General features: G+C 43.2%; 1 long non-coding RNA gene across 1 annotated transcript in view; it reads left to right on the plus strand.

Moving 5' to 3' along the window:
• Positions 1-13095, plus strand: part of LOC123364706 — a 73759-nt gene extending 60664 nt beyond the window's left edge. Inside the window, exon 3 of the long non-coding RNA XR_006577237.1 lies at positions 12965-13095. This is a non-coding gene — a long non-coding RNA (uncharacterized LOC123364706). The remainder of the gene's footprint in view (positions 1-12964) is intronic.
• The last annotated feature ends 1736 nt before the right edge of the window (positions 13096-14831 follow it).

The following is a 14831-nucleotide window of genomic DNA, read 5'->3' on the forward strand; positions in this document are numbered from 1 at the left end:
ATAAAATCTGCCATGAGATCCACGTAACACCGCTGTTGTAGCTTTTCCAGTGTGTGATTTGTTTGTTTTAAACCTGCTGCCTATTAATTTAATTTGGTGACCCCTAGTTCTTGTGTTATGAGGAGTAAAGTATTCAAGATGTGGGCATACCATGGATTTATATAGAGGCAATATGATATTTTGTCTTTATCCCTTACTTAATGATTCCCAACCTTCTGTTAGCCTTTTTGACTGCCCCTGCACATTGAGTGGATATTTGCAGAGAACTCTCCACAGTGACTCCAAGATCTTTCTTGAGTGGTAACAGCTAATTTAGACCCCATCATTTTAGACATATAGTTGGGATGTAGAGAGGATTACTATCCAGCTTGCTGTCTAGGTCCCCCATAACTCTCCCTTTACACCTCTGACACCATAGTGGCATCTCCAGCGCATAAACCAAACTGCAAAAAACAAACCTGGAACATAGCTCCAACCACCCAAAATCATCTGTAACACTCTGAAAGCAGGCAAAGATGACTGAAATCCAAATACAGCTAGCACCTACCGTACATGCAGACCACTTACCATTTCTGAGGTTACCTGCGCGAATAGGCATCTCAAGGAGGTAAATGTACATACACACAGTTTTTAAGGTGTGTTTTTTTTCTTCTATCACGACTTATCTGGGATGTGAACAGTAAATGACTGTTCTTTCCCCTACTCCCACAGTCACAGCATTTGCAACAGCCAGACCATCAAGGACAGGGTCTCTGTACTGCTGACAGGTTGGCCAACCTGAGGGGCAGAAAAAAGAAGACTTGGGATGAGACGTTTGCAGAACTCATGACAGAGTCCCTGTGGAAAACCAGGCTGGCTGAGAGGCTGGCTATGAGGACCCAGAGGGAGAAAGAAAAGCAGCTCAGGGAAGTGGCCAAGGACAGGGTCACAGTGGCCAGAGAAAGTGTGGCGGTGGCCAGCAACAGCATCACCATGGCAAAGGAGAGCACGGAAAAAGACAGAGATGTGAAGGCAACTCATGAACACTGTCCTGAGCCAAAATGCCATCCTGCAAAATATTACTTACTAGGTCAGCAGGACCTGCAGTCCCATAATTTGTTTGTTAAATGTATTTCCAGATACAAAGATATTTTTCCATTGGTTTCATTAAAACTTTATTGGGTTTTTATTGCTCTCTCATAATAAATCTATTTATAACACATCCATTGTGGGTCATCATGGCATTTAACACAGAAAATCCTTTAAATAAAGCTGAAATCATTCATAGGGTTTTACAGTTGCACATAGGGAACATTAAACTTTAACCAGCTACACACCATACCTCTGTGCTCATAATACTCCCTCTACCAAGCTCAGGCATGGAACTCAAAATATGAACAATAAGCATCCCTGATAGCATTCACCCTCATATTTGTGCTCTGAACGGGATGCCTTGCTGGCTGCTTGAACCTCTGAGCAAGACTTTGCAGCCTCCTACCCATCAGTGAGGCTTTCCCCTTTGCTCTCACAGACATTTTAAAAAACACATGCAATTATAATGCCTGAAATGTTTTTTTTTTCTTCTGGCACCTTCCAACCTAGTCCATAAACAGTGCCAGTCACCTTTCAAACAGCCAAATGCACACTTGACTACCGTTCTGCAACTACTGAGTGACCGTTAAAATGTTAAGAACATAAGTAATGGCTATGCAGGATAAGACAAATGGTCGATCTAGCCCCAGATCCTGTCTCTCAACAGTGGCTAATGCCAGAGGCTTCAAAGGGAATGAACAGAACAGGGCAATTGTCAAATTATCCATCCTTTGTTGTCTAGTCCCAGCTTCTGGCCGTCAGATGTTTAGGGAGACCTTGAGCATGTGACAAAGTATTTTCTATTTTCCTCAGTAGAATTTGACTTCCAATTTTTAAAGGATGTCTTTTTGCCTCTCACTTCCTCTTTTACTTAGCTGTTTAGCCATTCTGCATTTTTTGGTCCTGTGTTGTTGTTTTTTTTAATTTGGGATACACATTTAGTTTGAGTCTTTATTAGGATGATTTTAAAATATTTCCATGAAATTTGCAGGCATTTCACTCTTGTAACTTTTCCTTTTCCTTTCCATTTAACTAGCTTTCTTATTTTTGTGTAATTTACTTCTTGGACCAGAGCCTGTGCTCCACTTAGGATTAAATCACGCATTGTCTCTGCCTTTTGGGGTTCCAAGATTATCTGCTTCAAGAAGCAGTCATTAACAGCGGCAGCTCCAGGCACCAGTGCTCCAAGTGCGTGCCTGGGGCGGCAAGCTGCGGGGGGCGCCCTGCCGGTCCCTGCAAGGGTGGCAGTCAGGCAGCCTTCAGTGGCATGCCTGCAGGAGGGCTGCTGGTCCTGTGGATTTGGTGGCAATTCGGTGGCGGGTAGGACGAAGCCGCAGGACCAGCGGACCTCCCGCAGGCAAGCCGCCGAAGGCAGCCTGCCTGCTGTGCTTGGGGCGGCAAAAAAGCTAGCGCCGCCCCTGGTCGTTAATGTCTAGAAATTTTATCAGCATCCTGTCCTGAGGTGACATATATGCAGTCAATATGAGGATAGTTGAAATCCGCCATTATTACTGAGTTTTCTGTTTCTGTAGCCTCTGACGTCCCCCTCAGCATTTCACAGTCACCATCACCATCCTGGTCAGTGATACATTCCTACTGCTATACTCTTGTTATTCAAGCATGGAATTTCTAACCATATTCTATAGCACAGTTTGATTCATTTAAGATTTTTACTATATTTGACTCTCTACTTTCTTTCACATATATTGCCACTTCCCCACCAACACAACCTATTTTCATTCCTATATATATATTTTGTATTCGGTTATTACTGTGTCCCGCTGCTTATCATTGTTCCAATTTTATGTGATGCCTATTATATCAATATCATAATTTAATACCAGGCACTCAGGTTCACTCATCTGACTTTTATATAGCTGACCAAAAGTCTGGAGTCTGGGGACGGGGGGGATTTCTCTTTATATATACTGCAATGAGTAATCTCTTTGTAATGTTGCCTAGTGCGCTTTAACGTAGTACTGTTTCAAACAGCACTATGTTAAAGTGCACTAGGACAGTGGCTCTTCACCTTTCTAGATTACTGTATACCTTTCAGCAGTCTGATTTATCTTGTGCACCCCAAATTTCACCTCACTTAAAAATGACTTGCTTACAAACTCTGACATAAAAATACAAAAGCCTCACAGCACACTGTTACTGAACAATTGTTTACTCTCTCATTTTTACCATATAATAAAATAAATTAATTTGAAATGCAAGTACAATATTTATATTCCGTGTCTAGTAAGTATATAGAGAGGTATAAACAAGTCATTGTCTGTATGAAATCTTTGTTTGCGCTGACTTCGCTAATGTTTTTTATGTAGCCTGTTGTAAAACGAGGCAAATATCTAGTTGAGTTGATGTACCCCTGGAAGACCTCTGCATACCACAAGGGGAACACATACTCTGGGTGGAGAACCACTGCACTAGGGAATTTTTAGTGCACACCATCTGGTTTGCACAGACCAATTAATGTGCAACATGTTAGCGTGCTTTGGAAATCACATCCCCATAGTCTGTTACTGCTGCATGAGACAAGCCCTTATATACAAGTAACCATTTCTGGTGGTTTTCTGATGTTTATTGGATAGGCACTAGTTTCACTTTTTTTGTATTGGGGTGTTTCATCTGTGTTTATCAGTTAATTGACTGAGGCATATAGGATTTAAATAGATGGTGTCCCGTATTACTGAAAAACACTGAACGTGCCAGAGGGCATGTGCAAGTTCAGTGAGCATTTCTTGAACAATTTCCTCCCCATTTTTAGATATGGAAATTTTTAAAAATGGAACTTTTGATTTTGAAATTGACAAATTCTGGTTTTGAAATGTTCTGATTGCAAAACTATTCCCTCCTCTCAGTCTCACCATGCAACTAAATTAAATTGGCTGGTAGTTGCTGGGATTGCTGAAGGAAAAGCTTCAAATGTGAGACAGTGCTCAAGGTAGCTGTCTTTGTCTGGCTTTAGCAAATTTGAAACATCGTCCTTTATGACAGACGTTTAAAAGGCATCTTAATACTAAAAGCAAAAAAATGATCGTCATTGGCTGTCACGCCCTTTAAGGTTAATCAGGTTCAGCCACCCCTGTGTCAGCTCAGCTGCCTCCTCTGGATGATATTGATTAGCTGGGAACTAGCTGGGTTGGGTTCATTTGTGGGCTTTGCTGGGAGGAAGCTGTGTGGATTGTACATAAGTCTGAGGGAGGTTAGGTGGTAAGAGAAGAGCTACAAGGTGCATGTGAGAGGGAAGGGGGGAAGGGGGACACGCACAACAGGAGCTTGACTGCCCGCCCACCCACCCTTGGTCTGGAGCTGGAGCTGAGGTAGAGCAGACCCTGAAAGTCGGATGGCTGTGCCTGGTGGGAAGCAGGTGCCCATTGTGTGTTGACTAAGTTTGGACTCTGAGAGAGGAAGAAGCCTGAGAGTCCACAAAAAAAGGACTGAGCATTGAGCCCACTAGTGATGGGAAACTATTTTGGCTTACGCTGAATATGAAGATTGTTTTGTTGGCCTCTTTGCTTACACCTCCATCCCTTCGCCCCTAAACAGGACCGAGTTGAATTTGGCTTGGCCAGAGGGTCAAATCAACAGAACAGTCCACCTGAGCCAAAGAGGGAAACAGAGCAGAGTTGTTGTAATGTCAGGTCTTGCTGGGAGGTGCATTCAGGTGGTGAGTTCCCCAAAGACAGACAGACAGACACTTATCTTCTCTCTCTTAAATAGTAGAGTTCCTAAATACTTGAGGGGAAAAAATCATATTTTAACCACCATTCTTGTACATCTTGAAGCACCATGTTGATTCACCATCAATAACGGGGAAAAGCCAGTGTAAAAGAGCTGGGTCCGAAGGACGGAAGGGGGAACAAAATAATCATATCTTCCCCTTGCCCCCTCACTCTTTGTCTGTCTCCTAAGCTCATGTTCCTCAGTAATCTCCATGTTTGCTCTGAATCATGCAGGAAAGGAAGGAATTGACTGGTGGATGTGTATAGTTATGGATCCATTGGCAATACCCTTGCCCTATCCCAAAGTTCCCTTTACTTGCGACTGCAGTTGAACCTTCCTGTGGAGTCTTGCCTTCTTGCTCCATGGAGCTTCTTCCAAGCTCTTCCGTTGCCCTTACTTGAGCTGGAAGATCTGGCTCCAAGTACCTTTGTTGGTGGGAGGAGGGCTGGCAAATGTAAGCTGACCCAATTAAGCAAAGATATTGAGTCCTCTGGCAAGAAATTGGTAAGGAATAAGTTTTAGGGTTCACCACAGCTCTAATTACTGCCACATGGCCAGATTATGTGCAGAACAGCAAAACTAAAAGGAAAAGTAAGTGAAAACAAAACTGCAGCAGTGTGGTGGTGATCTCTGTTGGACCAGGCACTGCGTCAGTGTCACAGCAAGAGCTTTTTTTTAGTGCTTCCCTCCCCCCAGTTAGTCTTCAGCTTGTGGTAGAACAGACTGTGAAGGAGACTTTACTAATCACAATTATTATAAAATCAGCAAGCTGACAAAACATCTTACCTAGAAAATTAACCATCTCTGAAAATTAGAGCTAAATTCTGAAGTGAAGGGTGTCTTTGGAAAATGTCCAAACTTGAAATGGCTACAAGACATTAGTGATGCTCAGAGACCCAGCTACAGTGCTTCTCAGCTTGGTGGCTTAAATCCATTAGACATGCTTAGACATCTGCTTGTTTTAATAACCCTTTCACCCTTTTTCATGGGGCTTGAAATCCATTAGTAATGGTCAAAATGAGGATTAAGAAACCCATTCCACATCTGTTATTCCAGACAGCTGAAAAATGAACTTGCAGATAAGTTCTTCACTCTTTGCTAAATAAATCTGTTAAACAAATCAGAATCTGAATGATAAAATGTTTATGGATTGGTGCCCTTTGTCAGTCAGATGAAATATAATTATTTTATGTATATATTTGTCTACATAGTCACTATACTGCCAATGTCTAACTCATTGGCTTGTAAAAAACACTTGGTCACATTTTTCAAGAATGCACTAAATTAACTGTCATTTCCTCCTCTCTGGATCTCCAAATTCAAATGATCTATATTTTTCATCATTGTGATAATAAAAATTCTGTGGCCCCATACTCCTTTTAATCTAGCTCAGATGGTGCCTAAAAGTTATCAGGAACTTTGCACTGCCAAATATTGTAATATCTCCTCATTGCCAGATCCAACGTTGTGGAAATGTGTAGTCCAAGTAAACTACCAGAATTAAATGACCATAAGCAATTTAGGTAAGGTTTGGCTGGGAACTGAAAACCTAATTATCCATCCTGATGAGACGCAAAGGTGAAATTAATGGATGTAACTGAGTCAATTAACTTGGAAGGATAAACAAATTAGGTCAGGAATCACAATCTTCTCTGAAGTTGCTACCTTGACTTAATTGCGGCAACAATGAATACTCATACGCTGCAAAGATTCTGTGTTTTTTGGCAATGCAGACATCAACATACAGTTGCAAATGTGGGCACAAGTTCACTTCTATAAATAGAAAACTTAAGCTGTTGAAATATATAAGATTGAAAGTCTTTCATAATTTGCTGTCAAGTGTGCCAATCTTTCATTAAATACAAAGGATTTACCCAGATACAAATTTAATTAATCCAGATACAAATAGTACGGGTATCAACTACAAAGCGTTCTGTGGCACCTTATAGACTAACAAATATATTAGAGCATGAGCTTTCGTGGGTAAATACCCACTTCGTTGGATGCATGTTTTTACCCATGAAAGCTCATGCTCCAATACGTTTGTTAGTCTATAAGGTGCCTCAGAACTCTTAGTCTGGATCTTTAAAAGCGGCAAACACGGCTACCCCTCTGATACTCAACTACAAAGAGACACTATCCATTATGGTGACGATAGCTAAATTTGAGGTGACTACAATAGGAGACAGAGTTGGATTCTGATCTCCATTGCATCCTCCTGGCACAGATGTAACTCCACTGACTTGAGTGGAATTATTCCTGATTTACAAGAGCAAATGGAAGTGTGAACAGAATCAGGTCCATTTATCATTCTTTTTGGCATCCACTAATACCTTTCTTTCTGTGAGAGTGTCATTACATATTTTATTTTATTTCTGTCTCTGCTTTCCTTGTGATCCAGGATTTCTTTGCATTTCCCCATGGCTCTTTCTTGTGATCCAGGATTTCTTTGCATTTCCCCATGGCTCTTTCTTTACACTGCTTCTCTCTGTCGAGTTTATTGCTGTAGGATTAATTTTAATCCTAAAAAAGGTAACTGGGCTACTCAGAAGACTTTTCATTACCAGGGAATAGGTTCACTTGATGCTCCTTTTACAGGGAAAGTTATCAAGACTTTCTTTCATGTTCATGTCTAATAGGCTTAGAAGTCATTACTGTATTTCTATCTGACAGTTCCTGGTTTAGATGGGTGCTTTCACATGACTAATCACATAATTGTGAACCCTCCTGCTTGTTCAATAACAAGTCTACTTGAAAAACTCTCAGTAGTAGGATTTAGCTTTTCATATCTATCATCTCCTTACATTATATAGACTCCCTTTTCTGAACTTTCAGGAACTGCTCACTTCAGGAATGCCTCCAGGATGGAAAATGGGTTAATATTTACTCCATAACTTTGCTGTGATGATAATGATCCATTAAGAGTCTGGAACAGTGGAGTGATATGAAATAATTTAGAGAGGTGGTTGACATGTTTTCAAGTAGGTAGTAAATAATAATTTTTCAAAAAGGTGTTAGTGCGTATCCTACAGTAGGTGTGCATATTTATGTGCATGTGATTGGAATATTTTGTACTGCCATATCTGATGGGGCCATGCATATACCCTGTTTCCTTGTGCTCCCATGCCAAGGCATAAAGGACAGAGTATCTGGGACTTTCCCTCAGTTCCTTCTTGCACTTCCTTTTGTGGCAGCAAAACGGAGCATGGTGAACATCTGAGCCACTAGTTCTGGCTAAAACTTCATAATTTTTTTCAAAACCTCCAGAACTCTCTTATCCACCGATAGTCCAATTTCATTCATGACAATTCCTTATCTGGACTGAATTTTGACACTCAGATCCCCTGTATATATCCTCCTGTACTGGGCACCTTAACCTGGCTGTTTCTAAATCTGCAGGTTTCAAGCCTGGCCCTTCCTGCAATGGAGATACCCATATATCAGATAAGTGCTTGCTATGCTGGTCGTTTTCATCGAGGATGTGCAAATTACGAGATGCCCAGATGAAACTTCATCTACTGCAGTGATCTACAAAAGGCTCTTCAGATCCGAAGAAGACTGGCATCAGAAGTCAGGAACCAAATAAACTAACTTCTGACTTTGTCAAGCACCCTGGCTAGCAGACACTCAGTGCTGAAGACCAATGGAGAAAAGACACACCAACATTTTCACCTCTGGCACTGAAACCAGCAACATCAGCACTAAAATCAATGCTAGTAATGAAGCTTGGCACTGAAAGTAGGTCCCCCACAAACATAAAGGTAGATACTCTAGATCAGGGGTCGCCAACCGGTGGCTCCCGGCTCGCCAGGGTAAGCACACTGGCGGGCCGGCCCGGTTTGTTTATCTGCCACGTCGGCAAGTTCGGCTGATCGCGACTCCCACGGTTTGCGGTCCCAGGCCAATGCGGGAGGCAGGAAGCCGCGGCCAGAACATCCCTCGGCTCGCGCCGCTTCCTGCCTCCCGCATTGGCCTGGGACCGCGAACCGCAGCCAGTGGGAGCCGCGATCGGCCGAACTTGCCGACACGGCAGATAAACAAACCGGGCCGGCCTGCCAGGGTGCTTACCCTGGCGAGCCGCGAGCCACCGGTTGCCGACCCCTGCTTTAGATGGAGCTCAGTTCCTTCCAGCAGGGACAGAACCCAAACCCTTTGGGCAGGAAACCACTAAGCCCACATCACACTGCGGCTAGCCTACCACCGTGGCACCTAGTAAAAACTTCATAGCTCTGACCCTGGTATCAGCGAAACATCCTTTGACACTAACATCTGCAATGAACCCAATGCCATCCAGTGTGCCCCTGGCAGAATTGGAAATGGCTTTAGTACTGGGATCCCAGAATGATGGATACCTTGGTGCCTATACAGATCTACTCCTCTCCATCACCGGGGCACACATTCTTGCCTTCCTCGAGCAGAAACCACTCTCCCCCGAGATCCATGGCTGACACTGTAGACAGACCAGCGGGCTCTATAGGGCTCAGCCATTATCACATCAGGAATGGCACTGGACTGGTTAGTATGAGATAAGCCAGCCATATCTATATGTCATGATGGTGTGGCCCTATTGAACTTATTATGGTCTGCCCTCATTGGGCATCCATGTCTACCTGTACCTGGATGACTAGCTATCAGTAAAGCTGGTCGCAGTAGGAGGCTGCAAACAGTCGCAATTAGGACACCTTGTGATCTATGAGAAGTTACCTATTATACTACCATCTATGATAGTGTTCATAGGAGCCAAGATAGACTCTCAATCAGCAAGATCTTACCTCCCAGAACACAGCTTCTGATCTCACCAACCAATGACAAACTACCTGCAATCAAAGCCGATGTTGTGAATGTGTGGGGCTACTAGGCATGTATGTACGTGATACCTCTTGTATAAATGTGACACTACTCGTCAGTCTCCATCTGTAACCTTTATAACTATGGCTGGGGTTGCTGAACTCCCCATCCTAATATCACATGAACAAGAGTTGCAGTGCTGCCCCAAGTCCTTTGAGAACTCCCTTTGTGGCTGGTCCCTGAGAATGTGTGAAAGATGATTCTCTTCTGTGCCTCCTCCTCAGCGGTGACACACATAGCTTAAGGATGGCTTGGGGTGCCCACCTGAACCATCTTTATTTGAAGCTATGTATGAACATCCTGGACCTCACACATCTGTGATGAATTATATAAACAAACAAGGAGATGTTCAGTCATCCTTTCTCTTCTATGAGAGACTTGATGTCATTACCATGCAGCATCCTCCTTTTAGAAGCCAGCAACAACCTGGCAGACTTGTTAAGCAGGCATGCAGCAACCAACCACTGCAAAAGCCCATTAGAGAACCAATATTTTGCCAATGCGTGACTCTCACAATAGAGCTAGTCACCACAGAAGACAACAAATGTCCAAACTTCTGCTCCAAAGAGTTCTTCATCAGATGCATTTCTATTATAGTGCTTGCTAAGATTTTTATGTGCCTTTCATATGACAGCTCCATATTGGCCTAGACAATTCTGGTTGTTGGTCCTCTTGCGAATGTCCTTTCAGTTTCCCTGAAACTGTTTTCCTTTCCATCTCCTGATCTGAGTAGACATGATATCTCAGAACCAAAGTCAGATATTGCACTCAGACCTCCAATCATTGCCCCTGACTGCTTGGATGTAGGCTGGTTGAGAGATGCAACCTTGTAGGGTGCTCTTTTAGCTCTATGAATAACTCTTTATACACTAAAAAATGTGTAACAGTCTATGGACAGAGGATGTATTACTGCCCATCAGAGTGACATAATGCCTGATGTATCATCGTTTTCTAACATACAGGGACCAAGATTTGTGAAAGTAGGAGTCTAAAGTTAGGAACCCAAACCCAAACCCAAAAGTAGGCATGTTAATAAGTGGACTTACTTTTAAAAGTGCTGAGCCCCAGTAATTGCCAATGAAGTCAGTTGCAGCTGCTGATTGCTTAGAACATTTGAACATTAGGACACTTAAATGCCTAAATATGAGTTTAAGAGCTTAACTTTAGACTCATATTTTAGAAAATCTTTGTCAAGAGCAGAGGTGATGGTGGGGTAGGTTGCAAACTAAGGAAAATCGGTGAAGTTTGTTTCTAGTGGGTATCTGAAAACAAAATAAACATTTACTGTTCATGGCATCAATTAGCAAAGTATGTGCTTAACTTTAAACACATGAGCACTGAATGTGCCTAAGTTTCTTACTAAAAAATCAGAGCCTACTTGCATGATCACTTGTGGTGGATGAACTTCAAAGAGGTTCCAAAAGCTGAGATACTTTTCTGAACCTTATTAGAAGAATTATCTTAACCTCAAGTCTGGAAGAGTTGCCCATACTGAAAGTCTTGTGAGAACAGGATATCTCTTGAAACATCCTGTACTGTACTATTACTTCCAGTCCATTCCAGCTGGAGCCAGGAAGTGCAGAGCATGCCAAAAATAAAAATAATAAAAGGGATGGAGAAGTTATCTGAACTCTTTTGAATCCCAAAAGGTTTGATTCAGGTTTTGGATATAAGATCAGGTTGCATCTTACTTTATTTCAGTCAGTTCATACATTTCTGTTTAGAACAAAATAATAGAGTTTACTGGAAGTGACAGTTAAAGAAAATAAACAATAAAAGCTATTCATTTTCCCTTCTGCCACAATGTTAGTTCCTCATGTTGCAGTGTATACTTGCAAGGAGGGCAGTGGTTTGAATCATTACAGATCAGCCCATATTTCTACATCAAACAATTTCTTTGCCTGGTCAACAGCTAGATCTGGGTCAAAGGTTGAATTAGTTCCTCACTTTCCCCCCCCAAGACAGTGCAACATCATCAGGTAGGGTTGCCAGGCATCCAATTTTCAACTGTAATGTCTGGTCGAAAAAGGACCCTGGCGGGCCATTAAATGTCTGGTTGGTGGTGCAGCAGGGCTAAGGTAGGCCCCCTGCCTGCCCTGGCTCCACATGGCTCCCGGAAGCGGCTGGTATGTCCCTGTGGCCCCTAGGTGCCGGGGCAGCCAGGGAGGCTCAGCGCATTGCCCCTGCCCTGAGTGCTGGCTCTGCAGCTCCCATTGGCCGGGACCTGTGGCCAATGGGAGGTGTGGGGGTGGTGCCTATGGGCAGTGTGCACTGCACAGAGAGTCCCCTAGCTGCCTTTACATCTAGGAGCTGGACCCCTTAACCCCACTGCGCTGCTGATTGGGAGCTGCCTGAGGTAAGTACCACCCAGCTGGAGTCCACACCCCCCACCCTCTCCCACCCCCGACCCCTGCCCCAGCCTGAGCCCCCTCCTGCACCCAAAAGTGCCTCCCAGAGCTCGCACCCCAACCCCCTGCCCCAGCCCTGAGCCCACTCCCACAATCTGAACCCCTTGGCTCCAGCCCAAAGCCCCCTCCAGCACCCCAAACCACTCATTCTTTGCTCCGTCCCAGAGCCTGCACCCCCAGCTGGAGTCCTCATTCCCTCCCACACTCAGAGCCACTCATTTCTGGCCCCACCTCGAAGCCTGCACCCCCGCAACTGTAGTCCTGACCCCCTCCAGCACCCCAACCCCCACCCCAGCCCAGTGAAACTGAGTGAGGGTGGGGGAGAGCGAGTGATGAAGGGGGTGTGTGAAGTGAGTGGGGGCAGGACCTCAGAGAAGGGGCAGGGCAGGTGTGATGGGGTGGGGGGGGCAAGGGTGTTCGGTTTTGTTTGATTAGAAAGTTGGCAACCCTATCAGGCTGAACCCCCACAGACACCACAAACAAACTTGGTCACTCTATTTTTATTTCATACTGAATGTTGTGCTGATGGCACATTCAGTCTTGTTATTCAAGACTGTCCTAAATGTCCATTTCAGTCCATCGGTGACACATCTGTGTAATATCTTTTGGACAGTTTGACTTGTAATATAATTATTTTCAGGGTGCATATCACTGGTTTTGTATTAGGCAAGCAGCCCTAAGCATCCATTTATCTCTCTCACTTTCCTTCCTGCTCTTTGATAGAGGTAATCAATATCCCCCAAACACACAGGGTGAAATCTTGGCCTCACTGAAGTTAATGGCAAAACTCCTATTGACTACAATGGGGTCAGAATTTTACCCCCAGTTTCTATGTTAAGTAAAAGAAAAATAAGATATCACCATAATTCAAAACTCTTCAATATTCTTTCTCTCTTTGTCTCTACCAGAAGGCATTTAAAAGCAAACAACACTGCAATATAAACAGCACCATCTCAGATTCCTCACGTAGCTATGAAGATGAAACTATTGAAGCTGATCCTCCTCCCCACCCCCGGCAAGACTGAAGTGATACCGTGAGGAGGAGGTAAGTGCCTCGAGGAATATGTCCTTCATAACATTCTCCACTACTGAGGGCATTTGCCCTCAGATGACACTGGTCTTAAGTCACAACTTTTGGATTTCTCAGCATAGCTGAAGTCGGCTTATCTTAGGTTGATTTACCTGGCTGCGAGGACGGCGGTGAGTCGACCGCTGCCACTCCCCTGTTGACTCCGCCTCCGCCTCTCACCGTGGTGGAGTTCTGGAGTCAACGGCAGAGCAGGGATCGATTTTATCATGTTTACACTAGACGTGATGAATCGATCCCTGGTAGATCAATCACTACCCACCAACCAACGGGTAGTGTAGACGTACCCTCAGAGTTAGTGGTGGTTTCGGTCCTCCAATATCATTTGTGACTGGCCAGAAGACTGACCCCTGCTTTTCAGATGCAGTCTGACAGGAGAGACAGTATTTTACTACTATGTGAAGGCAGCTTTCTGATAAAGATAATGTTCTCTCTGGCTTGTATATCCTGAATAAGATTTCTCATTGTGATTTTTATTTGGTTTAAGTGAAGTAAAGATTTTAAATTTTCTGTTGAGTGCCTTAGCATTAGATTCAAAGAGCTCGGTCTGTTTAGCTGAATGAAGAGAAAGTTAAGGGGTGACGACTGCGGTCTATAAGTATCTATATGGGAAATGAATATTTAATAATGGGCTATTCAATCTAGCAAAGAGAAATATAACAAGATCTAATGTCAGGAACTTGAAGCTAGACACATTTGGACTGGAAATAAGGTATACGTTTTTAACGGTGAGAGGAATTAACTATTGGAACAATTTATGAAGGGTACTTCCTCTGTCACTGACAATTTTTAAATCAAGATTGAGTGTTTTTCTAAAAGATGTGCTCTAGAGATTATTTTGGGGAAGTTCTATGGCCTGTATTATACAGGAGGCCAGACTAGATGATCACAATGACCCCTTCTGGCCCTGTAATCTATGAAAATGGGTAGGAAAAGTTTCCCCTGTCTTTATTTTTAGGGTCAGGTAGATGGACAGGTGGATTTAAAAGAATAACTAGTAGTCTATGCACTGTTTTAAAGGTTGAAGATGCTGGTTGACTCTTAATAAAAAATATTTTGTACAATGCTGACGGTCCCTGGCAACTGACTCTTCAACTGATGGATGGTGATTGAGGCATGGTTAGAGAGAAGCATTTTTTTGCTAAAGGTTGAGGATCCAAGATGTGAGTTCATAAAAGAAACTGAGACGGTGCACCATACATTTATAAGGATGATGATTCTGTTGTGGAGATACAGTAGGAGGCACAGAGGAGGAATCAGTACTCTAAGCCAGAAAAACACTGAGGGTGGTTTTCTGTATGAATCGAATCAGACATATTTGCTCCTTTCTTGGACATTTAGGTTATGTTAGTGGTTGTGGTGGCTTTGTAGGTTTGAGGAGTGTCAGTGCTCTTCTCCCAGTGGCATACTTTACTGTTATTTATTAATTATTACATGAAATTCTAAAAGTCATCTTTGCCATATTTCCTGCAATTGCTTTCTTCTTTTTTTCTACAAATATACAGTAATGTTGCTCGGACTTCTTTGGATTCCTCCATCTTTGGATTCAAAATGTTGCTCTTTTTGATAGGGATAACAGTCTCTTCAGCTGCCTTTGTTGTGAGCCTTACACTCAGCTACTGTATAATAACTTCCTTACTGCCAATACAAGGAATGTTCATAACAGCATAGGTGTTGCTAGGATTATG

Source organism: Mauremys mutica, chromosome 2 (genome assembly GCF_020497125.1).
Source record: "Mauremys mutica isolate MM-2020 ecotype Southern chromosome 2, ASM2049712v1, whole genome shotgun sequence".
In the NCBI taxonomy this organism is placed as follows: Eukaryota; Metazoa; Chordata; order Testudines; family Geoemydidae; genus Mauremys; species Mauremys mutica.